The 15,666-nt window shown below is 46.6% G+C and overlaps 1 pseudogene; it reads left to right on the forward strand.

Annotated features, from left to right (window-relative positions):
• Positions 1–15,666, forward strand: part of LOC112124918 — a 377,084-nt pseudogene that overhangs the window by 15,549 nt on the left and 345,869 nt on the right.

Here is a 15,666-nt window from a genome sequence, read left to right on the forward strand (position 1 = left end):
GTCATGGACCGTGAAATCCCGTCTCCCCCGTGAAATCTGTATATTGTAGGGGGGCTGTGGTATTGCCACCCTTACTTCTGTGCTGCCTTCCGAGCTGGGTGGCTGGAGAGAGGCGGCTGCTGGCTGGGCACCCAGCTCTGAAGGCAGTGCCATCGCCAGCAGCCACGCAGAAGTAAGGGTGGTATGGCATGGGATTGCCACCCTTTCTTCTCCATTTCTGGTGGTGGTGCTGCCTTCAAAGCTGGGTTCCTGGCCAGCAGCTGCTGCTCTCTGGCTGCCCAGCTCTGAAGGCAGCACAGAAGTAAGGGTGGCAATACCATGGGCCCACTACACTAGCCTTGCGACCTCCCCCCCATAACCCTCGTTTCGGTCAGGACCCCCATGGTTACAACACCGTGAAATTTAAGATTTCAACATCTGAATCAGTGAAATTCAAGATTTTTAAAATGCTCAGACTGAAATTGACCAAAATGAACCTTGAATTTGGTAGGGCCCTAGATATAGGACTAAGGGCCACTTGGGAAAGGGGGAGGGTGTGTTCATTGGGAGGGAGCGGAGGGAAGGTTTGGGGGGAGCTGGAGCTGCTGGGATCCTACCCCACTAACACAGAGTCCCTATAGACCCTCGCTGATTTAGGAGCTGCACCCCATTCCTATTGCTGCCCAGTTTCACTTTTTTATCTACATTTTCAAATATCATCTTCACTCTTCTTTCTCCATTGCTGAGTGCCCACCCCCACACCACACTCACCTCTTCCATTCCTCCCAGCAACAAGATGACCCCTTCCCTGGGGAAAAGCGGTCTTTCTTGGCTGTGTCCTAGGTTGGGAGTGACTCTGGGGATGCAGAAGATTGTCCTTCCTCCTCCCTATCTGTAGCACTCCCAATTTCTCTTGGCTCTTTGAGTCAGACCCGCCTGATGTCACATGGCCCAATTCCTATTAGAATCATAGAATATCAGGGTCAGAAGAGACCTCAGGAGGTCATCTAGTCCAACCCCCTGCTCAAAGCAGAACCAACATCAACTAAATCATCCCAGCCAGGGCTTTGTCAAGCCGGGCCTTAAAAACCTCTAAGGATGGAGATTCCACCACCTCCCTAGGGAACCCATTCCAGTATTTCACCACCCTCCTAGTGACATAGTTTTTCCTAATATCCAACCTAGACCTCCCCCACTTCAATTTGAGACCATTGCTCCTTGTTCTGTCATCTGCCACCACTGAGAAGAGCCAAGCTCCATCCTCTTTGGAACCCCCCTTCAGGTAGTTGAAGGCTCCTATCAAATCCCCCTTCACTCTTCTCTTCTGCAGACTAAATAAGTCCAGTTCCCTCAGCATCTCCTCCGAAGTCATGTGCCCCAGCCCCCTAATCATTTTCATTGCCCTCTGCTGGACTCTCTTCAATTTGTCCACATCCTTTCTGTAGTGAGGGGCCCAAAACTGGACACAATAGTCCAGATGTGGTCTCACCAGTGCTGAATAGAGGGGAATAATCACTTCCCTCGATCTGCTGGCAATGCTCCTACTAATGCAGCCCAATATGCTGTTAGCCTTCTTGGCAACAAGGGCACACTGTTGACTCCTATCCAGCTTCTTGTCCATTGTAATCCCCAGGTTCTTTTCTGCAGACCTGCTGCTTAGCCAGTCGGTCCCCAGCCTGTAGCGGTACATGGGATTCTTCCATCCTAAGTGCAGGACTCTGCACTTGTCCTTGTTGAACCTCATCAGATTTCATTTGGCCCAATCCTCAATTTGTCTAGGTCACTCTGGACCCAATCCCTACCCTCCAGCATATTTACCTCTCCTCCCAGTTTAGTGTCATCTGTGAACTTGCTGAGAGTGCAATCCATCCCATCATCTAGATCATTAATATTTTTTATATTCTCCTTTTCCAAAGAAACTAGAATCTGTTGCTCTTGAATTATAGCATCTAATTCCCCAGCCTTCTCCAGACCCTAGGGGATTTTCATACTCCCTCCCTTTTTGCCTGACTTACTAGAGTCCCTAATTGAATGGGTGGCACGTGAACCACCGGCTCGGGGAGGCTAGCCCCTGCCCCAGCCCGCCCCTTCTGCCTGAGGTCCTGCCCCTTTTCCACGCCGGAGCCCAGAGGCCCCCATGGCCGCTGGCCCCTGCCCCGGGCTACCCAAGCACCTCCAGCCCCAGAGCGCCAGGCGATGCGAGCACTGGCTCTGGCCCTCTGGAGTCCCTGGCTGCAGCCTGGTCCCCCCCCTAACCCCAGCCCAGGGCCTGGGCCACAGGGAAGAGCCCCAGAGCACTGGCAGGAAGCAGGAGGAGGGCTGGGGGCAGAGTGTGGCCTCAGCCTCTCTTGCCCTGTGATAACTGCTGCCCATGCCTCAATCCTCAAGATGTGCTTTCCTGACATCTAATACACCTGAGATACCGTGCTCACTCCCTCCTATTGCTTAGACTGCTGACCCCCACCAACACATGCTCACTGTTCCCAGCTTCCCTGGGACTCTCTCTCAGAAAGAAGCAGGAGGTTTCCTTTCCCACTGCCATCTTCCCTTTCTAGGCCGTGGAGTTAGTCTCTGTGTTTTAGGCCTCCCTTTGAGGAGATTGTTGGGCAGTGTGTTTTCCCAGCAGAGATGGGGTTAGTTAAATCCCTCTTTCAGCAGAGCCTCCAACACGTTTGAGCATGTAGGGCAGGGATGGCCAACCTGTGGCTCTGCAGAAGTTAATATGTGGCTCCTTGTATAGGCACCAACTCCGGGGATGAAGCTACAGGAGCCAACTTTCCAGTGTGCCAGGGATGCTCACTGCTCAATCCCTGGCTCTGCCCCTCTCCACCCCTTCCCGCCCCCTCCCCTGAGCCTGCCATGCCCTTGCTCCCCCCCCCACCCCCCGAGCCTCCTGCATGCCATGAAACTGCTGATCGGCGGTGTAATGGTGCCCCCCATAAGGCTTCATGGAAATATGCTTATGAATGTATATATGACATAACTGGAATATGTTTTATGCTACATATGCCATGTAACATCTCTGTAAAGGTTATGATCTACTGAATCTATTCATCCTATTTGTATGCATGTGTCGTTGTATTTGAAGTTATGAATATTGGCTGTGTACTTGCTTGATTTCTAAGTAGCCTTAGTAAAGCATTTGGTCAGCTTCTTGAGAAAGGAATGTGCAAATTAAGTGCCCAATCAAGAAACACTTAAAGGACAATGAATCTTGGAAGGCTCCAATCCATATAAGAAGTCTACCTGAGGATGTTCAGGGTAGGATGTAAATAGTGGCTGCTGCCTGTAAAAACTGAGTCATGCATGGACATGTGGCTTGCCCATGTGACTCCAAACTCCATCTTGGAGCTGGACTTTGCATAGAAGAGAGGAGGGGGTCTCCACCCACAAGAGAAAGTCTATTTAAATCCTTGGGAACCCCCTCCATTTTGTCTTCAGCTGGCTTAAGAGAGAGCCTCTCCACCTCCAAGGATACCTGAAAGAAACTGGAACAAAGGACAGTAACTACAGGGGGTGTGAGTGATTGCTGGACCCAGACTAGTCTGTAAAAGGAAGCCTGGTTGGAAATTAGGAAAAACTATTTCACTAGGAGGGTGGTGAAGCACTGGAATGGGTTCCCTAGGGAGGTGGTGGAATCTCCTTCCTTAGAGGTTTTTAATGCCCGGCTTGACAAAACCCTGGCTGGGATGATTTAGTTGGGAATTGGTCCTCCTTTGAGCAGGAGGTTGGACTAGATGACCTCCTGAGGTCCCTTCCAACCCTCATATTCTATGATTCTTACTGTATTAGACTCAGACTTGCGTGTTTTATTTTATTTTACTTAGTAATTCACTTTGTTCTGTCTGTTACTACTTGGAACCACTTAAATCCTACTTTCTGTATTTAATAAAATCACTTTTTGCTTATTAATTAACTCAGAGTACATATTAATACTTGGGGGGGCCAAACAGCTGTGCATATCTCTCTCTCCGTGTTATAGAGGGCGAACAATTTGAGTTTATGGATTTATTTGGGGTTTGGACCCCATTGGGAGTTGGGCATCTGAGTGTTAAAGACAGAAACACTTCTTAAGTTGCTTTCAGTTAAGTCTGCAGCTTTGGGGCACGTGGTTCAGACCCTGGGTCTGTGTTGGAGCAGACTGGTATGTCTGGCTCAACTAGACAGGGTGCTGGAGTCCCAAGCTGGCAGGGAAAGCGGGGGCAGAAGTAGTCTTGGCACATCAGTTGGCAGCCCCAAGGGGGTTTCTGTGATCCAACCCATCACAGGCGGGGCTGCCAGTGGACGGGAGGTGCTGGGAGTGGAGGTGGGGGGAGCTTATGGGGGGCTGTTGATGTATTACGGTGACACTTTGGTAAATTCTGGCTCCTTTTCAGGCTCAGTTTTGCCACCCCGATCTAGGGATCTCACACCAGCATATTGCAACTTCCAAATGGGCTGGGGTTAAAATAATAGAATTTTGTTGTGTGACAAATCTCCTACGAACCCACCGGATTTCCTTTCCCTCTGCAGAGTTTCCGCTTTTCAAAACTGATGCGATCTCCCATCTGAAACAAGAGGATGAGCCAGGGGTCCCAGATCTCCATGATTCAGAGGAAAGAGAGATCCTGAGAGGTGCCTGCATAGGTGAGAAATCATTAAACTAATTCAAAACCTGTCTGTGGTTGAAGGACACAGCTTGGATTCCCGACAGAGACCTTGTGAGTTCTCCGAGTTCAGGATTGTCCCCAGCAGGTTTGTATTCTCAGGGCAGATGTCGCTCATGACGTCCTACCCATCCTGAGTGACACCTGGCAGTAGCTCCCTCCTTGACTTCCCTTCCCCCTGAGTGTTTGGATGGGATTTACAGGAAGAATTGATCTCCCTCACCCCCGTGGGAAAGACTTTGGGGAAATTCAATTCCTGATTAATTCCCATCTCTCCAGCACTTATTTTGGTTTGCTCTCCTCTGTTTCTGAGGCGTCTCTCTCTATTCCAGCAGGTGATGGGATGGTGAGTGAGAACGAGGAGAAGAAACCTCTGCAGGAAGATGCTGAGCAAGTGGAACCACGCAGGGCCTTGCTGCAAATATCTCAGGAGGATGTGTCCAGGAGTCATGAGCAGAGAGAAGGTTGTGAGAGTCAGCACAGGCCAGAGAGGAAGCAGGGAAACAAGCCAAGGGAGAAAACAAATAGCTCCATTAATTATTGGGGACCTCATGAGTACCTTGAGGAAACCATAGCCCAGCACAAAATCCACACAGCAGAGAGAAATAACCCATGCAGTGAGTGTGGGAAAAACTTCAGTAGACGCTCTGACCTTATTAAACATCAGAGAATCCACACAGGGGAGAGACCTTATGAGTGCTGGGAGTGCAGGAAAACCTTCACTCGCAGCTCAAACCTCATTGCACATCAGAGGATTCACACAGGAGAGAGACCCTATGAATGCTGCCAGTGCGGGAAAAGCTTTATTTGGCGCTCAAGCCTTATTACACATGAGAGAATCCACACAGGGGAGAGACCTTATGGGTGCTGCGAGTGCGGGAAAAAATTCATTGAGAGCTCAAAGCTTAGGAAACATCAGCGAATCCACATGGAAGACAGCCCCTTTGAATGCTGCGAGTGCAGGAAAAACTTCATTCAGAGCTCAGACCTCATTGCACATCAGAGGATCCACACAGGAGAGAGACCCTATGAGTGCTGTGAATGCGGGAAAAGCTTCGCTCGGAGCTCAGACCTTATGAGACATCAGAGGATTCACATGGAAGCCAGACCTAATGAGTGCTGTGAGTGCGGGAAAAACTTCGCTCGGAGCTCAGACCTGATTAGGCATCAGAGGGTCCACACAGCCTAGAGACACTGTAGATGCTCTGAGTGTGGGAAAGCTTGTCTCAGAACTCAGCCCTTACGTATCATCAGAGAATTTGCAAGGGAAATAAACACCACAAGAACTTTATCAAGGGCTGACAACAGGGTTTATTTATTTTTTTCTTTACTAGTTTTTGCTAATTCCCTCTTAAAAGCTCTTTGAACTAGGTAGGTTTCCCATTTTTCTCTTTTGTAGCTCAACATTCTTTGGGATTAATCCTCTGCTCCAATCTATCAACTCCTTTGTTCTATGAGTCATGGGAACATGTCTCCCTATTAGCTCCAGGGGACAGGGGTGACCTAAACTAGCTCCATCAAGAGAAAATTACCTGGCCCTCATCTCCACTCGGTTTCCCATGGTCTTAGCTAGCTTAATGTAAAACCACAACTATTCCTGCAGTAAAGACATAGCCTGTGTATAGTGGTTGGGGTGTCTAGAAGGTTTACTCAGAACTTCACCAGTGCTCCATCAGTTTTCCTTGTCTAAACAACCCTGGAGCGTCTCATTTCTACTGTTCCTCCCACTGTAAAGGGATCGTTAGAGTCACCAAGTTCCCCTTTGGGCACCAATTCTCTCATTCCCATTTTTCTCACATTGCCGTGGAGTGTGCTGAACATCAGTTATTTTTTGTACCATTTTCTCACTTAAAATATATTTAATTATAACAAAGTCTGTGACACCCAAAGACAATCAGGTGTGGCGGAGGGACAGTTTTTCCTAATATCCAACCTAAACCTCCCCCACTGCAACATGAGACCATTACTCCTTGTTCTGTCATTAGGTATCACTGAGAACAGTCTAGATCCATCTTCTTTGGAACCCCTTTTCAGGTAGTTGAAAGCAGCTATCAAATCCCCCCTCATTCTTCTGCAGACTTCCCATCATCCCAGCAGTGTTTCCTTCTGTCTCAGCTGTATAGAGTTTATCTTCTTCACATTCTATCCCTCCACCTTCCATCGTTTCCCAAGACACAGTGTTCTGAGTCTCCATGCTTGGGAATCATGGTTCAATTTCTTTGATCCTAAATCAGACTCATTAGGTTTGGAGGTGAAAGAGTCCTGGAAGGAGATTTTTTAATGGATCTAAAACCATGTGATCATTCTTAGTTTAAACACCATTTTTCATCTATAGGCAAAGCCACTTCTTGTCTTTTTCCTTCTGAGTTGGGATTGTTTTTGGATGGGAAGGCTGGTTGTTTTTTCCCATTATGATGATGCTAAAACTTTCCTAAATCACATGACTCAGTAAGTGTGAGACAGCATGGAGTGGGAGGAATAGCTCAGTGGTTTGAGCATTGGCCTGCTAAACCCAGGGTTGTGAGTTCAATCCTTGAGGGGGCCACCTAGGGATCTGGAGCAAAAAATCAGTATTTGGTCCTGCTAGTAAAGGCAGGGGGCTGGACTCGATGACTTTTCAAGGTCCCTTCCAGCTCTATGAGATAGGTATATCTCCATATTATCTCGAAGCAGGTTTTAAAGGATGAGAGGAGAAGATGATGGGAGTATCTGTTGTCCAGATTCTGAGTCATCAGGGGTGTCCTGCTCTGGAATTTAACTTTCTGTGGAACCAAAAGATTCCCACCCCTAGGTGAGAGGTGGGTTTTTCTCTCTCTCCAGAAGGCCGTTTGGTTACATAACTGGATATCAGTTTTGTTTGACTGAATGTAACAGATTTCCTGGGGACTTTGAGCCAAATGGTAAAAAAGACTTTATTTTTTTTCTTTTGTTTTTGCTATTTTCCCACCCTGTCATGATGACATGGAGAAAGTCCAAATGCAGTTCAGTCAACAGGAGAGAATACTCCAAGTTATTGGACATGCTAACAAAGACATAGCAGTGTGTTTAATTCTCTGCTCTGAAATCATGATCTACAGCAGACTCCAAACTTTGCAACTAACTGAAGCAAGTGCAAATCATCACAGGGGTGTTCAATTGTTTAGGTCAATATTGTCTCAAACGATCCATGGAGCGTAAGTGACATGGAACTGTGCCAAATCCCCTTGTATTTGGTTCTCAAACTGGTTGTGTCCCAGGCCCTACAGGAGGTTACTCCTGAAGATCTCACCTGGCTAATCTTGTGAATTAGGACATGCTGTCCCGAACTACGCAGGTGTGGAGGAAAGAGAAGTAGTGCTTTGCTGAACTCACCCTTTGTAGTTGCTGCAATTGTGTATAAAATGAAATCAGTGTTGAATGTGAGACAGTTGCAGAAAAATAACTATTTTCTAATAGAAACCCACCTCTGGTAACTTAGTGAGACTTGGATCCAGGCCTGTAATCTAGTTCCTAATTTAGATCTATGACACCATCTTAAAGAAATTAATTGGGCATGTTTGAAAGGCCATTCTTCACTAAAAGTATTCAGATTTTGGGTGGTCTGGTAAAGGATTCTACCACAGAGAAGTGTAAATTTACCCCGACCCAGGTGAAGGATTTGCAAGACTCAGGTAGAAATAACAGGCATGCACTTGTTCATTTTCACCCCAGAGAAGAAGTTTTGGTGCACTAGGACCCAGGTAAAACTGTTTTTGGAACACCACTGCCTAGTACAGTGGCACTGATTACAGCCCCAAAGGATGCTAGGGTTAGATTGGGAACAATTGTCCTCTAACATTTGGATCCAAAGTTCCACGAGGCAAAGTGAGAAAGTTGATGCCTTCAAAGGACATTCCTTCCTCATGGATCCCAGTCTGGCTGCCTTGTCGGACACCAAGGACTTTCGTGCTGTGGAAGGGATGGTAACCAATGAAGGTAACCAATGGGTCTGGCCCAGAGTTCAGACTGCAGCATTTACAGATCTTGTCCCCTGATTCTATGCTTTTGTCTCTTAGTTTTGCTCTTGTGTCCTATGCATTTGGACCACTTCTCCTCCACCTCCTGCTACTTCGGAAGATTACAAAGTGTGGAAAAAAAGTACAGGTGTTTTTTATCATTATGCAAACCTGCCCTCCTAGGAGACCCTTTCTACCAACACTTATGGCAGAAGACCCAGAGATAAATGAACTATCAGAAGTGGAATGCACCTATATTGGGGTAAACTGTAATGGCTCACTTAGTTTCCTTTGAAATCCCAGTTGAGACCAACACATATCATAGAATCATAGAAGATTAGGGTTGGAAGAGATCTCAGGTGGTCATCTAATCCAACCCCCTGCTCAAAGCAGGACCAACCCCAACTAAATCTTCCCAGCCAGGGCTTTGTCAAGCTAGGCCTCAAAAACCGCTAAGGATGAAGATTCTACCACCTCCCTAGGTAACCCATTCCAGTGCTTCACCACCCTCCTAGTGAAATAGTGTTTCCTAATGTCCAGCCTAGACCTCCCCCACTGCAACTTAAAACCCTTGCTCCTTGTTCTGTCATCTGCCACCACTGAGAACAGCCGAGCTCCATCCTCTTTGGAATCTCCCTTCAGGTAGTTGCAGGCTGCTATCAAATCCCCCCTCACTCTTCTCTTCTGCAGACTAAATAAGCCCAGTTCCTTCAGCCTCTCCTCATAAGTCATGTGCTCCAGTCCCCTCATTATTTTCATTGCCCTCCACTGGACTCTCTCCAATTTGTCCACATCCTTTCTGTAATGGGGGGGCCCAAAACTGGACGCAATACTCCAGATGTGGCCTGACCAGTGCTGAATAGAGGGGACTAATCACTTCCCTTGATCTGCTGGCAATGCTCCTACTCATGCAGCCCAATATGCTGTTAGCCTTCTTGGCAACAAGGGCACACTGTTGACTCATATCCAGCTCCTCTACCACGGTAATCCCCAGGTCCTTTTCTGCAGAACTGCTGCTTAGTGAGTCGGTTCCCAGCCTGTAGCAGTTCATGGGATTCTTCCGTCCTAAGTGCAGGACTCTGCACTTGTCTATATTGAACTTCATCAGATTACTTTTGGCCCAATTCTCCAATTTGTCTAGGTCACTCTGGACCCTATCCCTCCCCTTTAGCGTATCTACCTCTCCCCCCAGCTTAGTATCATCCGCGAACTTGCTACTGGTGCCATCCCATCATCCAGATCATTAATGAAGATGTTGAACAAAACCGGCCCAAGGACTGACCTCTGGGGCACTTTGCTTGATACCACCTGCCAACTAGACGTGGAGCCATTGATCACTACCCATTGAGCCTGACTATCTAGCCAGCTTTCTATCCACCTTATAGTCCATTCATCCAATCCATACTTTTTTAACTTGCTGGCAAGAATACTGTGGGAGAGCGTATCAAAAGCTTTGCTAAAGTCAAGGTATATCACATCCACCACTTTCCTCATATCCACAGAGCCAGTTATCTCATCGTATAAGATTTTGCAATCTTTAGATGTGTCACTGGTACCAATGAAAAAGAAATTATACATGAATTTATTTGTTAAAGAGTAAGACGCTAATGATGTGATAGCCTGAATTATATTGGAAAACTGAAGTATATGTTGTTGTTTTTTCCTTTGTTACTAAAATAGGCAATGGTGGTTAATGCTGAAAAGTTTATTTGCGATAATTTATCCCCCTTGGACAAAGGAGTTCTGACATCAAACCTTACTCCAAAGCTTGGGGTGGGGAAATATGTTAATGAAGTAATGGAACTGAGAATACAAACTCCATAGAGAATTTAATTATTTGTATTTCAGATGGAATTCATTTGGATAAGTGCTAAAGTAAATATCTGTAAAGAGGAAAACAACTTAAGGACACAATTTGTGTGACCTTTTCCCTAGTTAGATTTTAAGGATCATGGAGTTCCCACCTTCTCTTGTTTGCAAAGGAAAGACATGAGATGTGTCATGAGATACACACACTTATTAATAAGGATTGTGATGGATGCATGACACAGTGAGTATTTTATCTTTTAAAAATTCCTGCAACCCATTTTTTTTTTATTTTTTTTTTTGGTGCTGAGATTCCTTTTCCTTTTGAGGATGATAGCTCTTAGAGGAAGGATATTTAACCCTCAGACCAGGTTATGGAATCAACTCAAAACACACATTGTTTTTCTTTTACTTTTTTTCTTTCTTTTTTTGTTTAATGTATCTTTGGGGTTCGCACATCCACAATTGATGTTTTTCCAACAACTGCTATTTTAGGAAAACTGCTGAGTTAAAGGAGACTTTTCCAAACTGACAGTCCAAAGTCTGCCTCATTCCAACAGGACTGGTGTTAGTTCTTGTTAGTGATAGTCATACCATTAGTTCTGTATTTTTATATATATATATATATATATTCTCTTCAACAAAGAGTATGTCTGAATTCGAAGCCCCCGAACACAGGTCTTGATCAATGTGTAACCCTATTCAGGAATTTATTCATCATGCTGTATTTAATAACTCTAGGGTGCCTTCATGTCTGTAAAACTCTTGATATTCTTGGAAACCATCTCCTTAACATATATATAAAATGCTAACATAGGCCTATATAGATTAGGGACACTAATAAGAGATTATTATTATAGCAGATGTTTTCTGTTGGGGAAATCAACATGGAAGAATGATTGTGGGGTAAGAAAGACCCACTGAGAGATATTAACTTGAAGAATTGTTAGTCCTCTCAGCTGTAAATAATCATGCCTTCTCCCATGAGTCGGGTAAACTGAGAATGGACAGAAATGACACCAGAACATATGTTTCTGGGAGAATATTCTTGGCAACTAGGTTTCCTTTGTCTGAAACCCTGTACCATGATACCAATGTGGGAACTTAGTTGGGGGGATGAAAACTGCGCAGATGCAGGAGAGACACAGATCCAGCTCTTAATCTGATAACAAAGGGCAGTAATGGAGCTATTTATTTCTGTATTCTGTATAGTGCTGTACTAATCTCTGATTAATAATTTTAGATTAAATCATTTCAATTGAGCCTGTTATTTTGACAGTCTCAAGTCGTTAACTCAGACACACAACAACTGGACATGTTGTCTGTATCCAAGGCATAGTTCATATCAGATTTACCTGGAAGATCTCAGAGGAGTCACCATAAATTGGGATAAGCTGGAATCGTCATCCACAAACACCAAGGGAAAGGCTTAAGTCCTTCTCCTTTCAGGTCACCAGGGGGTCTAAGAGAGACTGGTCCCCCCTAGGAAGGAGCTCACATCATCAATGACAGGGTATGCCTGTATTCTCTGCCTAATAAAACCTGCTAGTGGGGAGTACTGGGCCAGCTACCCCATCACTTGGTTCCTTGACTACAGCTACAGCTCCTACCACACAAGTCCAAAGGCTGAAGGAGCTAGAGAGTTCCAACCCCTTCTCATTTTAGTATCTTATTTTTCCTTTTTCTGTTTTTTCTCTTTCCTTTGCATTAAGTGGGAGATGTCCTGACCTTTCTATAACATTAGGGTGTGACACTGTGGCTCAGTGCATGCCCCTGTGTTGATCACACCTAAAATCCACAAAGGAAGGCATTAGATAGAATAGTTGCCCACATTTTTATAGCCCTAAACTCTCTCTGATGAAATCGCTGAATGTATGCATTTCATTTGTCCCCCAGACCAGGGGGATGAGGTGGACGAGACTTTCTTCAGGCAACTAACAGAAGTTACTAGATCACAGGCCCTGATTCTCATGGGGGACTTCAATCACCTCGATATCTGCTGGGAGAGCAATACAGCAGTGCACAGACAAGCCAGGAAGTTTTTGGAAAGTGTAGGGGACAATTTCCTAGTGCAAGTGCTGGAGGAACCAACTAGGGGCAGAGCTCTTCTTGACCTGCTGCTCACAAACAGGGAAGAATTAGTAGGGGAAGCAAAAGTGGATAGGAACCTGGGAGGCAGTGACCATGAGATGGTCGAGTTCAGGATCCTAACACAAGGAAGAAAGGAGAGCAGCAGAATACAGACCCTGGACTTCAGAAAAGCAGACTTTGACTCCCTCAGGGAACTGATGGGCAGGATCCCCTGGGAGAATAACATGAGGGGGAAAGGAGTCCAGGAGAGCTGGCTGTATTTTAAAGAATCCTTATTGAGGTTGCAGGAACAAATCATCCCGATGTGTAGAAAGAACAGTAAATGTGGCAGGCGACCGGCTTGGCTTAACAGTGAAATCCTTACTGATCTTAAACACAAAAAAGAAGCTTACAAGAAGTGGAAGATTGGACAAATGACCAGGGAGGAGTATAAAAATATTGCTCAGGCATGCAGGAGTGAAATCAGGAAGGCCAAATCACACTTGGAGTTGCAGCTAGCAAGAGATGTTAAGAGTAACAAGAAGGGTTGCTTCAGGTATGTTAGCAACAAGAAGGTGGTCAAGGAAAGCATGGGCCCCTTACTGAATGGGAGAGGCAACCTAGTGACAGAGGATGTGGAAAAAGCTAATGTAGTCAATGCTTTTTTTGCCTCTGTCTTCACAGACAAGGTCAGCTCCCAGACTACTGCACTGAACAGCACAGTATGGGGAGGAAGTGACCAGCTCTCTGTGGAGAAAGAAGTGGTTCAGGACTATTTAGAAAAGCTGGATGAGCACAAGTCCATGGGGCTGGATGTGCTGCATCCGAGGGTGCTAAAGGAGTTGGCGGATGTGATTGCAGAGCCATTGGCCATTACCTTTGAAAACTCATGGCGATCGGGGGAGGTCCCAGATGACTGGAAAAAGGCTAATGTAGTGCCCATCTTTAAAAAAGGGAAGGAGGAGGATCCAGGGAACTACAGGCCAGTCAGCCTCACCTCAGTCCCTGGAAAAATCATGGAGCAGGTCCTCAAGGAATCAATTCTGTAACTACAGGGGTGTGAGTGATTGCTGAACCCAGACTAGAAGTAGGCTAGTCTGTCAAAGAAGCTCATTGGAACATCTCTGAGGGTGAGATTTACCTGCATTTAATTTCTACTGTATTAGGCATAGACTTGCGTGTTTCATTTTATTTTGCTTGGTAATTCACTTTGTTCTGTCTGTTACTACTTGGAACCACTTAAATCCTACTTTCTGTATTTAATAAAATCACTTTTTACTTATCAATTAACCCAGAGTATGTATTAATACCTGGGGGGACGAACAGCTGTGCATCTCTATCAGTGTTATAGAGGGTGAACAATTTGAGTTTACCCTGTATAAGCTTTATACAGGGTAAAAGATTTATTTGGGGTTTGGACCCCATTGGGAGTTGGGTATCTGAGTGCGGGAGACAGGAATACTTCTTAAGCCATTTTCAGTTAAGCCTGCAGCTTGTGGGGGATGTGGTTTAGACTTGGATCTGTGTTTGCAGCAGGCAAGCGTGTCTGGCTCAAACAAGGCAAGGTTCTGAAGTCCCAAGCTGGCAGGGAAAACAGGCTCAGAGGTAGTCCCAGCACATCAGGTGGCAGTCCCAAAGGGGTTTCTCTGATCCAACCCGTCACAAGGACACAGCACAAAAGAGAATTATTTCAGTGTAGGCATGGAAGAGACCTTGAGAGGTCGTCTACTTAAGCCTCCTGTGATGAGGCAGGACCAAGTATGCCTAGATATTCCCAGACTGGTGTCTCTCTAACCTGGTCTTAAAAGCCTCCAATGAACGAAATTCCACAACCTCCCTTGGAAACCAATGCAATGCAAACACAGACCAAAACAATGCTGTACACACACACGCTGGGCTTGGGGTTAAGGGGAGAGGCAAGAATTCAAACAATCTGGGTTCAGTTCCCAGTTTTGACCCAAATTCTCCATGCAAACTTGAGCAAATTACTTCAGTTCTCTGAGCCTCAGTTTCCCCATCTGTAAAATGGAGAGTAGCCTCCCACCATTTGCCTATTTAGCCTTTGAGCTTTTTGTGGCAAGGTCTCTCTGTCACTGTGGGCATGTCTACACTGCAGTGAGACACCGGTGGCTAGCCCATGCCCGCTGACTTGGGCTCACACAGCTCAGGCTGTGGGTCTGTTTAATTGTGGTGTAGATGTTCTGGCTTGGGCTGCAGCTCAAGATCTGGCACCCTCCCACCTCGCAGGGTCCTACAGCCTGGTCCCAGCCCGAGCCCAGACATCTACACTGCAATTAAACAGCCCCTTCGCCTGAGTCAGCTGGCATGGGCCAGCTGTGGGTTTTTAAACAGCCCCTGTGAGCCTGAGTCAGCTGGCATGGGCCAGCTGTGGGTTTTTAATGGCAGGGTAGAGATACTCTTGGTGTCTATTCAGCACCAGTCACAATGAGGACCCTGATCTTGATCAATGTCTGTGCAGTGCCCTGCACAACAGGGGGCCTGACCTCAGTCCGGGGCACTGCAACTCCCAGCATTACAGGATCCCTGATTTTGGTTGGGATCCCTGCAGTACCTGGCAAAATGTGGGGGCAGGATCTCTGTCACAGTCTGTCCAGTGCCCAATAGTGATGGGGCATGTTCTTGGTCGGGGTCAGTGCAGGGCCAGGCCCAACGGGGACACAGATCTCAGTCGGGGTCTCTGAAGTGCCCTGCAAAATGGAGGCAGCGATCTGGGCAGCAGTCGTGCGCTGCCTGGCGTAAGGGGGGCTGTGATCTCAGTCCAGGTCTCAGTTTTACCTGGCAGAACAGGGTCCAGATCTCAGTTGGGGTCTCTGCAGCTCCAGGAACAACAAGGTCCCTGATTTTGTTTCCCGTCTCTGCAGCACCTGGCACAATGGGAGCCTGATTTCACTTGGTTTCTTTGCAGGGCCTGGCACAACAGGGGCCTGGAGCTCAGTCAGGGTCACTGTAGCACCTGGCCCAACAAGGTCCCTGCTCTCTGTAGGGGTCTCTGCAGTTCCTGGCACAACGATTACCCCAAACTCGGTCAGGGGTTGTGCAGTGCCTGGCACACTGGGGGACCTGATCTCAGGCAAGGCCTGAGCCATCCTCAGTATGATAAGATCCCTGATCTCAGTCAAAAAGAACAGGAGTACTTGTGGCACCTTAGAGACTAACAAATTTATTTCAGC

Source organism: Terrapene carolina, unplaced genomic scaffold (assembly GCF_002925995.2).
Source record: "Terrapene carolina triunguis isolate 2854851 unplaced genomic scaffold, T_m_triunguis-2.0 Scaffold751, whole genome shotgun sequence".
NCBI classification, from domain to species: domain Eukaryota; kingdom Metazoa; phylum Chordata; order Testudines; family Emydidae; genus Terrapene; species Terrapene triunguis.